The 15,726-nt window shown below is 46.7% G+C and overlaps 1 protein-coding gene across 7 annotated transcripts in view; it reads left to right on the top strand.

Annotated features, from left to right (window-relative positions):
* The first annotated feature begins 1,353 nt into the window (after positions 1-1,353).
* LRRC3B (leucine rich repeat containing 3B) overlaps positions 1,354-15,726 on the top strand; it is an 80,236-nt gene continuing 65,863 nt past the window's right edge. For 4 of the 7 annotated variants that reach the window (XM_070391095.1, XM_070391091.1, XM_070391093.1 and 1 more), the window contains exon 1: positions 1,354-1,682. The gene's annotated coding sequence lies outside the window, so the exon portion shown is untranslated. Of the gene's footprint in view, positions 1,683-3,261; positions 3,927-15,726 lie in introns of those variants that run through there. The other 3 variants (XM_070391097.1, XM_070391096.1, XM_070391092.1) reach the window with 1 other exon arrangement.

The raw sequence follows: 15,726 nt of genomic DNA, 5'->3' as shown, positions 1-15,726 counted from the left end.
CCCCCCAAATCTCTTAAAAATTTCATCACTGAGTCCCACTAATTCTAGAGACACTGGGATTTAAGTATGTTTAAAGGAGAAAATGACCTTCAACTGGTTAAGCTTCTCTTGAATACCCATTAGATACAAAAGAAAGCTGGATGTTGCAGTGGGCAAGAAAGAAAAAGGAAGGAAGGAGGGAGGGAAGGGAAGGGAAGGGAAGGGAAGGGAAGGGAAGGGAAGGGAAGGGAAGGGAAGGGAAGGGAAGGAAGATAAATGGTGATACAGGAGAATGAAGCAATATAAATCAATTTTTAAAAATCTAGAAATATGTAAGTTCTGCATCTGATTGGCAAACACAACTATGACAGCAAAGACAAGGGAAAGATTAATTCTGCCTGGGGTGAAGGGTGAGGTATGGGGACTATGAAAAATGAGGTATTTGTAATGGCTGGTCAGGACAGTTCCTTTGGCCCAAATTGGTTTTGTTTTTTTGTTTTTGGTGCAAATCTGATAAATAATTTAAAATATGAAAGAAGAACATTACTAAAACTAATCTGAAAACACACTTTAAGGGCCATACAGATTCCATTTAAGTTGCACATTTACCGTTATTCCTGGAAGGCCAGGGGAAGATGAATTCTCCTAACACTTTCTGCTTTGGGAAACTGAACTGGTTGGGGTTAGAGATCAGGGAATAGGACTCAGCCCCAAAACTCTGGGCTGCAGGAACTGCAGGGGATCCTTCTGAGATATGCCCATGGAGCCTTCAGGGGGATATCTCACCTTACACATCTTCCCTCCACCCCCAAACGACCTAGTGTAGTACTTGGCACCCAGTAGGTGATCATTTGTCAAATGGATTTTTAAGCATTCTCCTTTTTCTCCAATAGAGGACAACTAGCCCATCACCACGTTCTGTTTCCCTGCCAGCTGCATTTAGCTCTGGTCTCAGTAGTTAGGCAAACAGGAGAAATAATGGGGCCATAGCATCCTGAGAGTGAAGCTATGCAAGGGGGTGTTAGAAAGAAAGGCGAGGGCAGCAGAGGGTGCTAATACTCCCACCTCCTCTCCTCGCCTCCCACTGCAAAAGCTCAGCCCCCGCCCTCTCTCTCCATCCCGGACCCCCACCTGGGAGATGAGAAGGCAGCACGGGCGAGGCAGCGGCAGGGCTCTGCCACATTCATTTCCTGCTTTTCCAGTCCCTCGCCTCTTCTCCCTCCTCCCCAGCCCAGGTTTGAAGGCGATTCCCCTCTAGTGACTGAGCCGATTGCATCTGGACGAGCTGCGCTTCGCCACCCTCACGCCTTTGTCTCCTCCTCCTGCGAGGCTCCAGGCTCCGGCCCGGAGCAGGGTCTGCAGCGGTCACCGCAGCAGCTGGAGCCAAGCCGTGCACCGCCCGGCTGCCCGGGGCGCACCCGCGCCGGGTGGAGGCATCAGAGGACGCCCGCGGAGCCACGCACCGCCAGCCCACATCCCGCGCTCCAGCCGCCCGGCACCAACCCTGCCGCCACCGCGGCCGGGGAACCAGCACTGCCCGCCCACCGGGTCCGGAGCGGGCAACCCAGCTAGCAGTCGGTGCAGAGAGCAGATAGCGGCCGCTGCAGTTCTGGAAGAGCCCACACCCCCAGGCAGACGCACCCCACGCCTCCTCCCTGCGCCGCCAGGATGGAGCTGTCACCGCAGCCCGGGGCTGGCTCAAGGTAAGGTGCGGCCGCCTGTTGCTTTCCGCTAAGCGCAGTATCACCCCTCTGCCCGGGCGCCCAGGGTGCCTAGGCCGTTCCTCCCGGAGCAAGTGGAGGAGAACTGTCACACCACTTCGGAGACACATCCAAACCCCCTGCTCCCCTTGGCGCAGACTTTGGAGAGACCCCTTCTGAGGATGGGGGGGCGGGGGGGGGGGGAAGGGTGACCCTCTCTCTTAGCTGTTGCAGCTGGCTACCACGCAATAGTCGGAAAACTTTTGTGCCCCCCTCCCTGCGCGGTGCTCGCCCCATGCCTGGCAAGTTGCACGCCTAGTTCTCGCGTGCGCCCTCCCCCCGCCCCCTGCCTTGCCGTATACATCTGCCCATTTCACTCTGTGTTCTGGGCAGTGGACTTTTCACTCCCTGCAGCTACCGCCAGACGGGCGAGGGTTTGAGACCCAGCAGTGCTCATCCAGCCTGTAGGGGCAGTTTGGGAGCCCAGGTGGTGGAATAGGGGAGGTGGGAAGTGGGAGAAGGCTGCGGCCACCCCGGGGGACTCTGCCCAGCGCGGCGGGAGTCCTTCCATCCTTGCGTGTGCCACCCCCAACTCCTCGGTCCATGAAACCCTTGGCAGCGCTTGCGGCTGTGCGCCCGGGGAACGGCAAGTGCAGGGTGGGTGAAGTGAGTGGTTTTGGGAGGGAAACGGTTGCTCGCAGGGGTCGAGGAGGAAACTGAGCGTCAGGGTTAGATCTGATTGAGGGGGAACCAAAAAGGCTCAGCTAATGCATGCGGGCGAGGGGCCAGTTCCCAGCAGGCATCTGATAGGCAGGAAAAGGGATTTGAATCCCGAGGGTGCTGGCCCCAATGTGTAAATACTGGGGGGGGGGGGGGGGGGGAGGGGGGGAGGCTGGGTACCTGGGAGGCGCAGAGAGAGGGATGGAGCCCTGGAATGCTGGCCAGGGACCTGGGAAGGCAGGCTTCTGGTGACTGGCATGGGGCGCTCTGCTCTCCCTCTCCAGGGGAGACAAACCTCCGGGCAAGATTCTGAATGCGTTGGTGTCTTGGGCGGCGACGGAGTGGTTTAGAATAGATCGTGGACCAGGGATGCTTTTCCCGTCCTCCCCTCCTTCTCAGGCACCGGCTTCTCTGCCCTTCCACCTCCCGAGTTGGTCTGTGGACCCACGCCCACCTTCCCTGCGGGTGCTGGGGAGTTGGGGACGTCTCCATAGCCGCAGGGTGGGGAGGGGGCTCCTGGCCCCCAGGGGGGCGTGTGTGCAGGGTGGGAAGAGAATCCCCAGCGCCTAGCAACTAGACAGCGGTCCGAGCCGGTGGACCGGGAACCCTGGGGTGGCGGCTGCAGTGGGAACCTCCTCTCCCTCCTCCCCTCCGCAGATTGCACCTGGGCGGAGCAAGCGAGTGGGGGAGCCCCGTGGAGCAGAGTTGAGCAGGGTGTGCAGGGCGAAGGGGTGTGGGCATTGGGGGAGGGAAGGCCCCTCCCCCCCCGGGCCCCGGAAGTGGGCTGTCCACTTCGCAGCCCCTTCTGGGCAGATCCTTTGGCTTGTTCCAGACGCTTTAGCCAATGCCGGAAGGCGAGGCTCTTTTCCCCTTTGCAACCCAGCCATCTGAATGGAAGAGCAGTAGCGGGAGGGAGCCTAGACTGCCGTTGCAAAAAAAGGTGCAGCCCCCGGGGACCCCATTTATCCCGGTAGGGAGCACAGCCGGCTGGGCTACGTCAGGCCCGGACGCACCTCCTTCAACCCTTCTCTCTTCGGGTTGGCGCACGCCCCTCCTAGCGGCGCCTGTGGCTGAGTCCGGCTCTCGGTTCCTACTGTACCTATAAGAGGAGAATTTGCAGGTTGCGTGGATCTGGAGCCTGTAAAACCCTCTAGTCCTCCCTGTTCAAACCCACCACGTGCAGGCTTCTAGGAGCACAACCGTCTCTGCGGTTGCCTGGTGGATATCTCAGGCTCTCCTGTACCAACTGGGAGAAAGCTCAGCTCAAGGCAGTTCCCTTTTTGGGGGGCCCCACGCCTTGGCCAGACCCTCCCGCCAGAGACATCGACTTGCAAAGGCTCCTGGGAGGAGTCCTGAGGTTGGTCCTCCCATCTGGGGGCACCGCGGAGCAAGGAGTTCCCTGCAGCCCAGCCTCAAGCTTCAGAGCCCCAAGGAGCAGGACCGGGGATTCCCTCTGAGCTGGCTCGGGGTGCAGCTCCTCAGTGGGGAGAGAGCCTTGGCTTCTTCTGAATTACCTGGATACCTGAGGTAGGACCCCAGAATTCAAACCGTCAGTGGGCAAGATTTAGCTTCGGATGCCCCAGGATCTGGTGTTGGGGGGCGGGGGGTGCTTATCACATGGATTTGTGCACAAGCCACTTCCGTTTGCAGTAGAAATAAGATGGAACATGTCCTTTGAGAACTCTTGAAGGAAGGTTTCAAACCCACACCAAAGGGATTTTATCGAGGTGTTGAACTATCCTGGGGAGACAGGTAGTAATAATAACAACCAGTGCCAGCATTTATCGAGCTCTTACTCTGTGCGGGCATTATTCTAGGTATTGTATGTGCACTGTTTTAGTTTGAATCCTCCCACCAACCCTGGAAGATATTTAAATCCCATTTTATTGGTGAGGAAACTAAGCCAGGGAGAAATTATCTGCCTCATAGTCATCCAGCCAGTAAGTGCTGGGGCTGGTGTCTCTTGCGAGTGGAGAACACTGGGTGTGTTCCACACTCCCGGCCCTATTTGCTACTAAAGACCCTTTGTCCACAAGGGAGTGTGGTGAGCCTCCAGCCCATCACTCCTAACCCCAGGGGGCGTACTGTCAGTGCCAGCCCTTGCCTGTGAGCCCCTGTGGCTGTGGCACTGGGGAGACTGATGGTACATCTCACCCCCCTCAGAGTCTGTTGGGGTTGATCTTGGTAGGCTGGGATCCTGATACTGAAAGCAGACTTAGGGAACTGGCTGCTGACATTGGACTTCCTTTCTGAACCTTTTGGTAGACATTCCCTTCTGAAATGTGAGGAGAAATGGAAGGAGGGATCCAAAGGTGAGAAGAGATTTGCTGTGTGGTCAGAAACTACAGACATTATATTCTGCAAATAAATCTCTAGTGATGGAATCACAGAATATTAGAGCTAAAGGGAGCTCAGATCTCCCCCCCGCCCCCCAAGTCCAAGGGCAGGGAGGTGATACAGTGATACAGTGATGGGCAAGGCCACTCAGTGTGTTCCTAGTGTAACTAGTATTGGAACCGCTGTCTTCTGACCCTGGTCAAATAAACTGTGTTTGTGCATCAATACATTATGTTCACTGCTGCTATTTCTCAGCATCCTAAAATTAATTAGGGGAAATGGTTGTTAAAAAATAGATCATTTTGCTAATTTTTCATAAATGCCTCAATCAGCATAACCAGAAAAAGTCACCATCATATATAATGGGTAAATCACCACAAATTGCCTGTTTTGCAAAAGATTGCAGTAGAATATTTATATCTTCAAATCAACTAAATCAACTAACCATGCAGCCTTTTTAGATGATTCTAAATAAAAATTAAATGGATTCCCAACCATTTTAGCCAAGTTCTTCTGTCAGGTGGAGTAGGTCTTTCTTGCCCCACTCCCAGGTATGGCTGAAAGCAAGAGAAAATGTTAGCACATCAAAGGGGAAAAAAATCCTTTTGAGCCCAATGAAATGATTTGTTATTATTTCTTTTGGATTTCTGACCCTTCAGTTAAATTGAGGCTGATGTAAATCTGAGGCCAAACAGACTTGGGGGCTCAGAAAGGGGAAAAATAGTTCTTTGCTACTTTCTCACGCATTGAACCCCTTGACAAAGGGAGCTTTCTCCAGGGGCTTCGGGTTCCCATGTACCCCTAGGCATTCTTGTAGGACAGAAATCTGGTTTCTAAGAACATTCCATGTCTGTTCTCTGTGGCTGTATTACCAAGATGAACTCCCCCTGGAGACAAATCAACAGTTAGCTGGAGTAAACAGAGAGGAGGGCGGGAAAAGCCTGTTTCTCAGAATCACAGTTGGGGGGGTGGGGGGAGGGGGGCGGGGTAGAGGAGTAAGAATTACAGGCAGATAGTGGAAACTTGGTGCCTTTATGTCACCAGGACAGGATTTTCATCCCTGATGCTGTGACAAGCCAGGTCAGAGGCCCTCTAGCAGTAACTAGGGGTGGAGGAGGAAAAGGTGAGGGTGAGGGAGCAGTGCTGGCAAGGAGGCACGGGGTCAGGGAGAAGGGCCTTGGTTGATCCAGGGCTTTGGTGTGACAGAAATGGCCCTGGAGAGCCTGCCCCAAGAGATGCTCTTCTCCCTTTCCCTGCTTCCCACCACCTCAGTCTGGCCTCTGTGTTGGGTTGGCTGATCTGAATCCCAGCATCCCAGTGATCTCAAGGGAAGCATTCACTTTCTAGAGAATGCATTAGAAACGAACATTGTCTTTACAGTGTAAGTGGGGGAAATATGCACCAGCTGGCCCACTCTTCAGGAAAAACTATTAAACATCAAATCATCCCACAAGGGTACTCTGTGAAGGTGGGATATTGTTTAGTTTTATTACAGGGGGTGTTAGAGTTAAAAAGATGTAACATTGAAATCAAGCATGACAAAATCTAAAGGAAATGGTCTATCTGTAGGAACTACAACAAGAGAATCTTTTTGCACCTGGATATACATCTTGGATTCCAATTCTTAGCTTTTCCAGGGAGGATAGGGGAGTTAGCTGTAGCCTCATCCTATTTGTGGGGCCCTCGTGCCCTCTACTTATTTTACTTCTGTGTGGGGTAGTATTAAAGGGCAAACACAACACCTCGACTGGGAAAATTTGGGGGGTATGTATTTATCTTAAATCATATATATATGAGTTTGTTGACAGTTGGAATAACAATTTCTATTAAGCAACATGCTCTGGGGAAAAGGTTATGAAAAAAAGAACTTTTTAAATTTAGAACACAGTGAATAAATATGTTTGTGAAATACATAGTATGAATGAAAATTCTCAGTTTTGGTTAGATATTTAAAAATGAAAAAATCCAAGAACCAGAGCCTCTGAACTCAACCTTATTTTAATAACAAGAAAAGCCATGCCCAGCCAGCATGGCTCAGTGGTTGGGCATCGACCTATGAATCAGGAGATCACAGTTTGATTCCTAGTCAGGGCATATGCCCATGTTGTGGGCTCAATCCCAGTGTGCGGTGTGACAAGGCAGCTGATCAAAGATTCTCTCATTATTGATGTTTCTATATCTCTCTCCCTCTCTTTTCCTCTCTGAAATCAATAACAAATATTTTTTAAAAATAAAAAGAAAAGCCAAATAATAAGGTTCTGTGGAGTTTAAAGAAGACCTTAGCAAAGGGGGAAAAAAGAAGAAAACAAGATGACTAAGTAGAACCTGTGAGGCTTTATGTTCATAGTTTTTATTTTAAATAAATATTATAACATCTTAATCTATATTTAGATTGGAATAGCATAAGATTAATAAATTTATCTGCAGATTGACAGCTTAATGAGCTTTATTCTACAAGTGATTGGGAACCAGGATGGAAGCTCTTATATCTGATATGCTAGTTATAGCTATATATGCTTTATAAAAACTTAATGAATTAAAACACAACATGACACCTGAAATGCCTTTGAATATGAGAATAAAGTCTGAAATCTTCTCAAGAGCTTAAAGGCTTGGAACATACTATTTTCCCAATGGGAGTATGTTATCAGTAAGGGCCTTACAATTCATTTAATATAAATAATTGAATAAGTATTAAAAAGAACCACATTGATAAAAACATTTTTTCCTCAAGAGGATAAATGAACAGATCAGTACAGTTTATAAAAGTTATGGTTTTATTTTATCCTAAGCTCTCTGAGCTGCTTTTTATGTTAGCACTAGTCCAATGCAAGTGTTCCTACACTTCAGGTTTTATGAAAGGCTTTGTCCCTTTTATTACAAATAAAATGGAAACAAATATAAAAAAAATAAAATATTGTGAGTGATTCTCACACATGGAGTAACACTTGATAAAACTAAGTATGGTATCATATACAGATTGGTTTTCTTTTTACTCCTTCCTTCCTTCCTTCCTTTCTTCCTTCCTTCCTTCCTTCCTTCCTCCCTCTCTTCCTTTTTTCCTTCCTTTTTTTCCCCTCTTTCTCTATTTCTTTTCTTCCTTCTTTTCATTTTTTCTTTCTTTCTTCCATTCTTCCTTTCCTTCTTTCTTCCTTTCTTGGGTCATTGATAGAACTTTCAGACTGCATGTAAGTATTCAGTACCTAGCTGGGAGAGATGGCTATTTAAGGGCAAATATTTCTCCTGGTGGAGGCAGGGAGAAGGTACAGTGCATTTGTATATTTGTCCAAAGCTAAAACACAAAGGTCATGAAGTCACACTGACCTTTCCTCTAATCCGCTAACCTCAGTTCTGCTTTAGAAAAGCATTCCTGCTACAGAGGGCTCACCCTGTTAGTAGTGACTAAGCAATGTGCTTCCTTTTGCTAGACTGGGAATTTATGCAATGAGAAGAACCCAGCCCTGTCTGCTGACCTCCCCTACATGACTGGTCATCAGGAATTATCAAGAAGAAATGTTTTCCATCCTTTCTACAAATTATATTTAAACTTGAGTTTACAAAGTTATGTGGCCTCCTTCCATAATGTTTCATAGTTGTTTATGTGGGTGGTGAGTTTAGAAACAAAATTAATACCCTTCTCTAATAGAAGGGATAATATAGACTCTTGGTGCCCAAAGTATCTGCTATAAACTCATGAAAGAGGGATGGCTGATCACCAACCAGGTCAAGAGAGTCCAGAGAGGCAACGGAGAAGCAGCTGGGGATGGGTGTAGAGGAAAGGGGGAGGGTGAGAGAGAAAGGCAATCAGGGAAAACAAACCACCCAAAGGAAGAGAAACGAGTGATTGGCACAGGAAAGTGAAGAGGTGTTTGAGAGTAAGCTGAAATTGAAAGATAAGAAAAAGGCATAAAAATAGGAGAAGATAAATAAGGCTAATAGGAGTGATAAAGAAGAAGAGGTGTGTATGAAAAAAAAACAACAACAACGTTGCTAAATAATTCCTCAAGGTCTAGATAACTCAGAGGCAGCCCGACTCCTCAGCTAGGGGATGCTGCTCTTTCTCACATTCCCCTGTCCCTTGTTAATGTGCCTTCTCAATTGCCAGGTCAAGGGCTCTTCATCCTATTTATGTCTTGGTGCCCTTTGTTTTTTTTGTTTTGTTTTTAATGAAACATTTCTTTTTTTAAAATATATTTTATTGATTTTTTACAGAGAGGAAGGGAGAGGGATGGAGAGTGAGGAACATCGATGAGAGAGAAACATTGATCGGCTGCCTCTTGCACATCTCCCACTGGGGATGTGGCCGCAACCAAGGTACATGCCCTTGACCGGAATCGAACCTAGGACCTTTCAGTCCGCAGGTTGACGCTCTATCCACTGAGCCAAACCGGTGCTGGCTCTTGGTGCCCTTTGATGGTCTGACAGGCTGAGGGTCGCCAGAATGATGTGTTTAAATGCATGAAATGGAATATGGAAGATTGTAGTACAAAGTTTATTGAGATAATGATATCGAATGTATAAAACAATGTGACCTATTCATGTCTTTAGAACAAGATCTAATTGTGGGACCACTGGCTACCATCACTTTGAAGTGGGAATGAGCATACATACTGCTATGAGATCATTGCAGGAACTGTGCTATAATATGAAAATATCTGATTTGTTGATGAAATGGTTGGGGCTGCTGCTGCATTTGAGGTTTGTGGCCTGCATTCATTATACAATGAAGTGCTAAATTGTCCCTCAGTGCTCGCAAACAAATTTGTGACAGTTTTCCATTTGAGTTTATGGATCCCTTGAATTCTATTGATAGGTGCCATGGAGGTCTGCCACCCCAAGGTCTGCCACACCCTGGACTGGGGTGACCGTTTAATTTGCTATCTACACCTTGAGTACTCTTGAGAATGAAAGGGATCCCAGTTGTTACCCTGAAACAGCAAATGTGAGTTGGGACGGGCCTGGGAAAACTGTGACATAAGTCCTTTTAGCAGCTTGTCCCTCTCTGAGATCTTTCTCACCAGATCAGTTTTCACTTCTCTGGCCCAAGGAATTGGATTTCTCTGCCCTGTTCATACGGATGATGGTTGTGGATACTGAGTGGCATTGGAAGTGGAGAATAGTTTTAGCTGAAAGAAGGTCACATGTCAGGGCCACAGCCAGGCTACGGGATGCCTTCGTAAGAACTGGAAAATGGGCTTCATTGGAGTAGCAGGCTCCGGCTTCTGGCTGGGTGACCATTGACCTGTATTTCAGTTTCCCCCTTGGCCAGATGCCCTGTAAACTTGGCCAATTTCACCTGTAGTGAAGTTCAACTATCAGACTATATTGCATTTCAGCCAAAAGTTTTATCTTTCCCTCTACCAAGCGTTTTCAAAGCAGAGGGTCCACAATGGCTTTTCAAGGTTCACTTCCTTTCTCTGCCCACTTCCTCATTATCAGGAACTTGCCTCAGTACAGGCAGGTAGATGGAAAAGGCCAAGATCTAGAGAATTCTTAAATTGGACAATAAGGCCTTGAGTGATAGGGAGGGCACCGTGGCCATGCAGAGTTTCCTAAACAGATGGCTCATATTGTCAGATCCAATGACGGGACCAAAGGCTACATCACTTTGAAGGAGGGATGAGCATACATATTGCTGTGATATCATTACAAGATATGAAAATACCTGATTTGTATTGTTGATGAAATCATTGGGGCTGTGATTTCATTAATAATACTGTGTTGGGGGAGGATGACAGGATGCCTCTCCTCCCAGATATCACCATGTTTCTGTCTGTTCTAATTGGTGAAGTGGAACCTGCTCAGTAGAAGAAAAAGATCTTTTAAGAAAGCCTTTGATGCGGCAGGGGGGAGGCCAGATCTAAGAACACACTCTCTTTATGTGCATGAGTATTTGACTGGGAACCAGGCGACCTGGTTCTAATTCCAGCTTTGGTTCTAACCAGCTTGATGGCCTTGGGCTGGTTAAATGGATTGCCTCTCCCCCGGTAAGAGAATGATTGGAAGCTAAATGGTTCCTAAAGCCCATTCGGGCTCTATGCTCTGTAATGTCACAGATGTGTCTGGCATTGTTTTATTTATACTCATATGGTGGCTTCTGTGTTTAAGCTGGTTCAGACCCACTTCTTTGCTTAGGCTGCCCAGCCCTTACATGCCACAGGTGCTACAATGATAGGTGGACACTATGACCCTGAGGGTCTAAGACACCTGGAGCACATGTGGGAGCCTAGAATAAGGGGATGGGAGTGGGGAGGTGGAGGGGAAGATACCTGACAGGTAAAGAGATAGAGTAGGAAAGAAATGGAACCAGTGATAAATTTCCTTGTAGCAATCAGTGTTACTCAGGAAAGAGGAATAGGGGTTTCTAAAATGTTGACTGTGTATCCATCCTGTGTCTAACTCTTTATAACCATAAATCATGTCACCCCCTATTAACAACTTTTTTTTTAAAATATATTTTATTGAATTTTTACAGAGAGGAAGGGAGAGAGATAGAGAGTTAGAAACATCGATGAGAGAGAAACATCAATCAACTGCCTCCTGCACATCTCCCACTGGGGATGTGCCGGCAACCTGGGTACATGCCCTTGACCGGAATCGAACCTGGGACCCTTGAGTCCGCAGGCCGACGCTCTATCCACTGAGCCAAACCGGTTTCGGCCCTATTAACAACTTTTAAATGACTCCTGGTTGCAGAGAGGAGGATTAAATCCATGGTATGGTTTAATAGGTCCTTCCTCACCTGGTCCTGCCTGTCACTTCATCTGTCATTTTCCTTGGCGTATCCTGTGCCCTGATGTGTTAGAGCTGGTTAGCACAGGCGATTGGTCATGAGTCTTCTTTCTAACTCTGGTAGCTTAAAATCAGCTATGATAGCTGATTTACACCACAGATACCATCAGACACTTCAGAGCAGCGCTCCTCCCCTTCACCCTCCCACCCCCAAGAGTTTGTTGTTAAAATTTACCATCAGGGAGCACTGCCCCCACCTTGCCCAAAGACTTGAAGTTTCTATAATAGAAAGTGCTCCTTCACATCTCTCTCCATTGGGTTTGCCATTCCCCATTCCTGGTGGTTCATCTGTCCCTCCCTCCTTTTCTTTCTCTCTTCTTCTTTCCTTCCCTTCCACCCAACTGTCCATCCACTAACCATCCACCCATCTATCCAGAGATAGACAGACTCAGTTCTCATTTCTCTTCTGCCACTTAATAGCTGAGTGAGTGACTTGGGGAAATTTTCCTGACCTTTAATATGCCTCCGTTTTCTCCATGTAGAGTGGGTATAATAATAGGTAGTTGTGAGGCTTAAATGAGTTAATATGTATAAGGTGCTTTGAATGGCATCTGGAACATGAGAAATACGATTTAGTCTTTGTTTTAGGAATTATCACAATATTATGGATTGCTTACTATGTGCCCAGCATTGCATACACTCATGGGATGTGAAAAGAGGTTCGGTAAAACAAGCACAAGAAAATGTTCAAGAGCCTCGAACAAAGCCTGGTTAGTTTTTCCAGAGATATCGAAATTGACTTCATGGAGCCAGGGGCATTTGAACTGAATTGATTGATTACACACACCCACCAAACTGGCAGGACAGACAGAGGCGTCCCAGGAGGAGCGAAGTCATTTGAGCACAGAATTGTGTGTGGCTGAGCATGAGATCATGGAGGGGGCAGGGGGGCCTGTGATTATATTTGGGTTATCATAAGATCCATGGGGAAGTGAGCTGCAGTGCCCTCTGTTTCTGTTGCCTGTGCCAGTACAGGACAGACCTTTGAATTTTCTCCCCCCAAAAGTCAGAAATCCAGATTTTTTATGTGAAAGCTACTAATGTTTAATGGTAGAACTAGTTCAATTAACAACAAAGCACATCCACAGGCTCTATTCAGCCCCCTGTGCAGAGTGGAGTCCTAGGTTCCCAAGCTTGGAGAAAGATGAGGTCTACAGCCTGGCCTGCGTGGCTCAGTGGTTGAGCGTCAGCCTGTGAACCAGGAGGTCACCATTCAATTGCAGGTCAGGGCACATGCCCAGGTTGCAGGCTCAATCCCCAGTGTGGGGCGTGCAGGAGGCAGCAGATCAATGATTCTCTGTCATCATTGATGTTTCTCTCCTACTCCCTCTCCCTTCCTCTCCTTGATATATATTTAAAGATAAGCTCTACAATTGGAATTCCTGGTTTTGAATATAATTCTGCCACTAGCTGTATGACCACAGGTGAGAGCCCTTACGCTCTCTGAGCCCTAGTTTCCTGCGAAATGGCTATCATATTTCTTGTCCTACATACCATGCGGTGAGGAGCCTTTGGACCATGGAGATAAAAGCTCTTGCAAAGAACCACACAAGCTTTGGAATTATTCGTCAGCCCTACATGCTGTGGCAGAGCCCTACACTTAGTGCAGCCTCAACCCTTATTTGAATCACACCCAAATATTCCCGAATGTCCTCACCTGCCTTTTTAATTTTAACAGTAGATGGGGGAAGAGAAATGTAGGAGTCATTTTTCCCCTTCCTTCTGCTAAAAACATCACAAGGAGCTTGACATTCGTTTAGGAAGTCTGTATGTCAGAGAGTCAGCTAAAAGTTATTGATTGCTCCTGCATGGGTCCAGAATCATGGGGGAAAAGCACACGCCGCCTCTGTGTGGTGTGTGTTGGTTGTTTGAGGTGAGGGGGGGTTCTCTGAGAAATCAGCCCTACGTGTTAGTCTAGGTCATGTCAAAATCTGCACCTGCATTTGTGTAATTTCCCCTCTTTTGATCTCTTTCCATTCCAGGCTGGCTTTGATCATGTAGGCTTTTAAGGGAATGATCAGCCTTAGAAGATTCAAATTATTTCTAGTTGAGGGGCTGAGCTTGGAGGGTGTTGACGTTCACACAGCTGAGAGATGGCTATGCATCCAGCCTACTCCATCAGACCTGGTTAAAAGCACAGTGTAACTACAGCTTTGCAAAAACCCAGGCTTGTTCTGATACATTGACTATCTGTGTCACTCTGATTTTGTGTTATCTTTATGTGTTTTGTTGAATTGCTTGATTGAACTTGATCCTGAGAAGCTTCCAAGATGCAGGCAGGGCTTGAAGTACACATACCTGATTTACACAAGCACATCAGTTATGGATTTGGGCCCCACTGCACAGATCTTACCACCTCTGCTTCAGGAACTGACCTGAGCCTCAGAGTCTAGTTCATTCTCTTCCTAAGCTCCCTGGGCTCTCAGTACCGAGGTGTCTGATGCCCCTACAGCTCTCATCCCTTGCTGGTGTCCGGGGTCCTGTCCCCCTTATCCACTGCAGGAGCTGAACCACAGAGGAGCAAAGGTCCCACTATTCTGAGATGAATTGGAAACATGTAGGTCTATTGAATTAACATTATAGGTGAAATAGCACTTTTGTTATTAAGGAAGTGTTAGAGCACTAACTCCTAATGTGATGGTATTTGAAGGAGGGGCCTTTGAAAAGTAATTAGGTTTAAATGAGTTCATGAGGGTGGGGACCTCCTGATGATATTAGTGCCCTGATAAGAAGAGACCAAAGAGCTTGCTTCCTCTCTTTCTACCTACAAACACAGAGGAAAGGCCATGTGAGGAAACAGCAAGAACATGGCCATCTGCAACCTGAGGAGACGGTCCTCACTAGACATTGCTCTTGCTGGCACCTTGATCTTGGACTTCCAGTCTTAAGAACTGTGAGAAATAAATTCCTGTTCTAGCCAGTCTATAGTATTCTGTTATGGCAGCCTAGGCTGACTGAGACAGGAAGTTACTATAGGTTAGATTGGGTTCCTAGCCACCTTGTGAAACATCTCTTTGAACAAAAATCCATCCTTGCTGCTTGACATACCACTATACCTGATTTTTCACCACCAGCCTTTTACATAACAGGCACTCAGTAGCTACTTGTTGAATGAATGAATACTAATAAATGGAGTGAAAACATCCAATTTATGAACAAACATTTAGAAAACCATTCAAGTGTTAGGGATTCCCTGAATTCCTGAAATCATGGTTTGAAATGAAGGGAAATAATTATCTTAAGTATATATATATATATATATATATATATATATATATAATGTAAATTATATATGTAATATATGTATGCATATGTATAATATGTACATATATGTAAATAAATATACATATGTAAAATCAAGCTTTTAACAGCTTGCACTTTTTTACCAGCTCATCCCATGGAGACGTAATGATAGTAAAATAAATACAGTCAGCATGGTTTCCTGTTTACCCAGCATGCAAGCAAATAATGCTGGCTGAGTTGGTCTGCTGACTTACCAAAACTTAAGTTTAGCAAATAAAAAAGTACTTTATTTCTAGGAGAATCATAGCACCTCAATATTGGAAAGGACTTCTGAGGCACCTTTTCATTTCAAATCCCCGATAGGCAGGTTGCATAAGAAATGAGATTTTTCTGAAAGCATGGTGGCTTTAGGTTTCTTTCTCATCCGCCTAAGAAATCGTACAGACTCGACGAGGCATTTGCTCCATGGCTTTGCCATTTGAGAATGGAGAAGCTGTTTCCTCAAGATGCTATTCATCTTTATTCATATCTGGGTGCAGATGAGTTCAGAATGTGTGGGTGTGGGATTTGAAGAATCTGAAGTGCTTAGGTAACAGTTGGCGTGCCAGTTGTATAATGAAGAACATGTATTGACAATATTAAATTGTGGGCTGAATCTTGTTTTTGGTGTTTAAAAAAACCCAGAACAAAATTTCTAAAAGCGACAGCCCTGTTTTCATGCCGGGATGTTTCTAAATGTTGGGACAACAGTGCTGAGAAATACGGGCCTCCAGTATGCATCACTTTCTTCTGCCTTGCCCAATATGGAAACCGTGCAGCTTGCTTGTTAAGTGGTAGGTGCTGTGGTGTTTCTAAATCTACATGCATATTGTAGCCAACTGACAGAGGGAAATAGCTTCGGTGATAATAACAGGTAAGATGTGAGGTCGCTTTTCATATTGAAGCTGGGAGAGTC

This window comes from Myotis yumanensis, unplaced genomic scaffold (genome assembly GCF_028538775.1).
Source record: "Myotis yumanensis isolate MYYU_CA2020_CCGP unplaced genomic scaffold, mMyoYum1.0.hap1 SCAF_14, whole genome shotgun sequence".
NCBI classification, from domain to species: domain Eukaryota; kingdom Metazoa; phylum Chordata; class Mammalia; order Chiroptera; family Vespertilionidae; genus Myotis; species Myotis yumanensis.
This window is presented reverse-complemented; position numbering and strand designations above follow the sequence as displayed.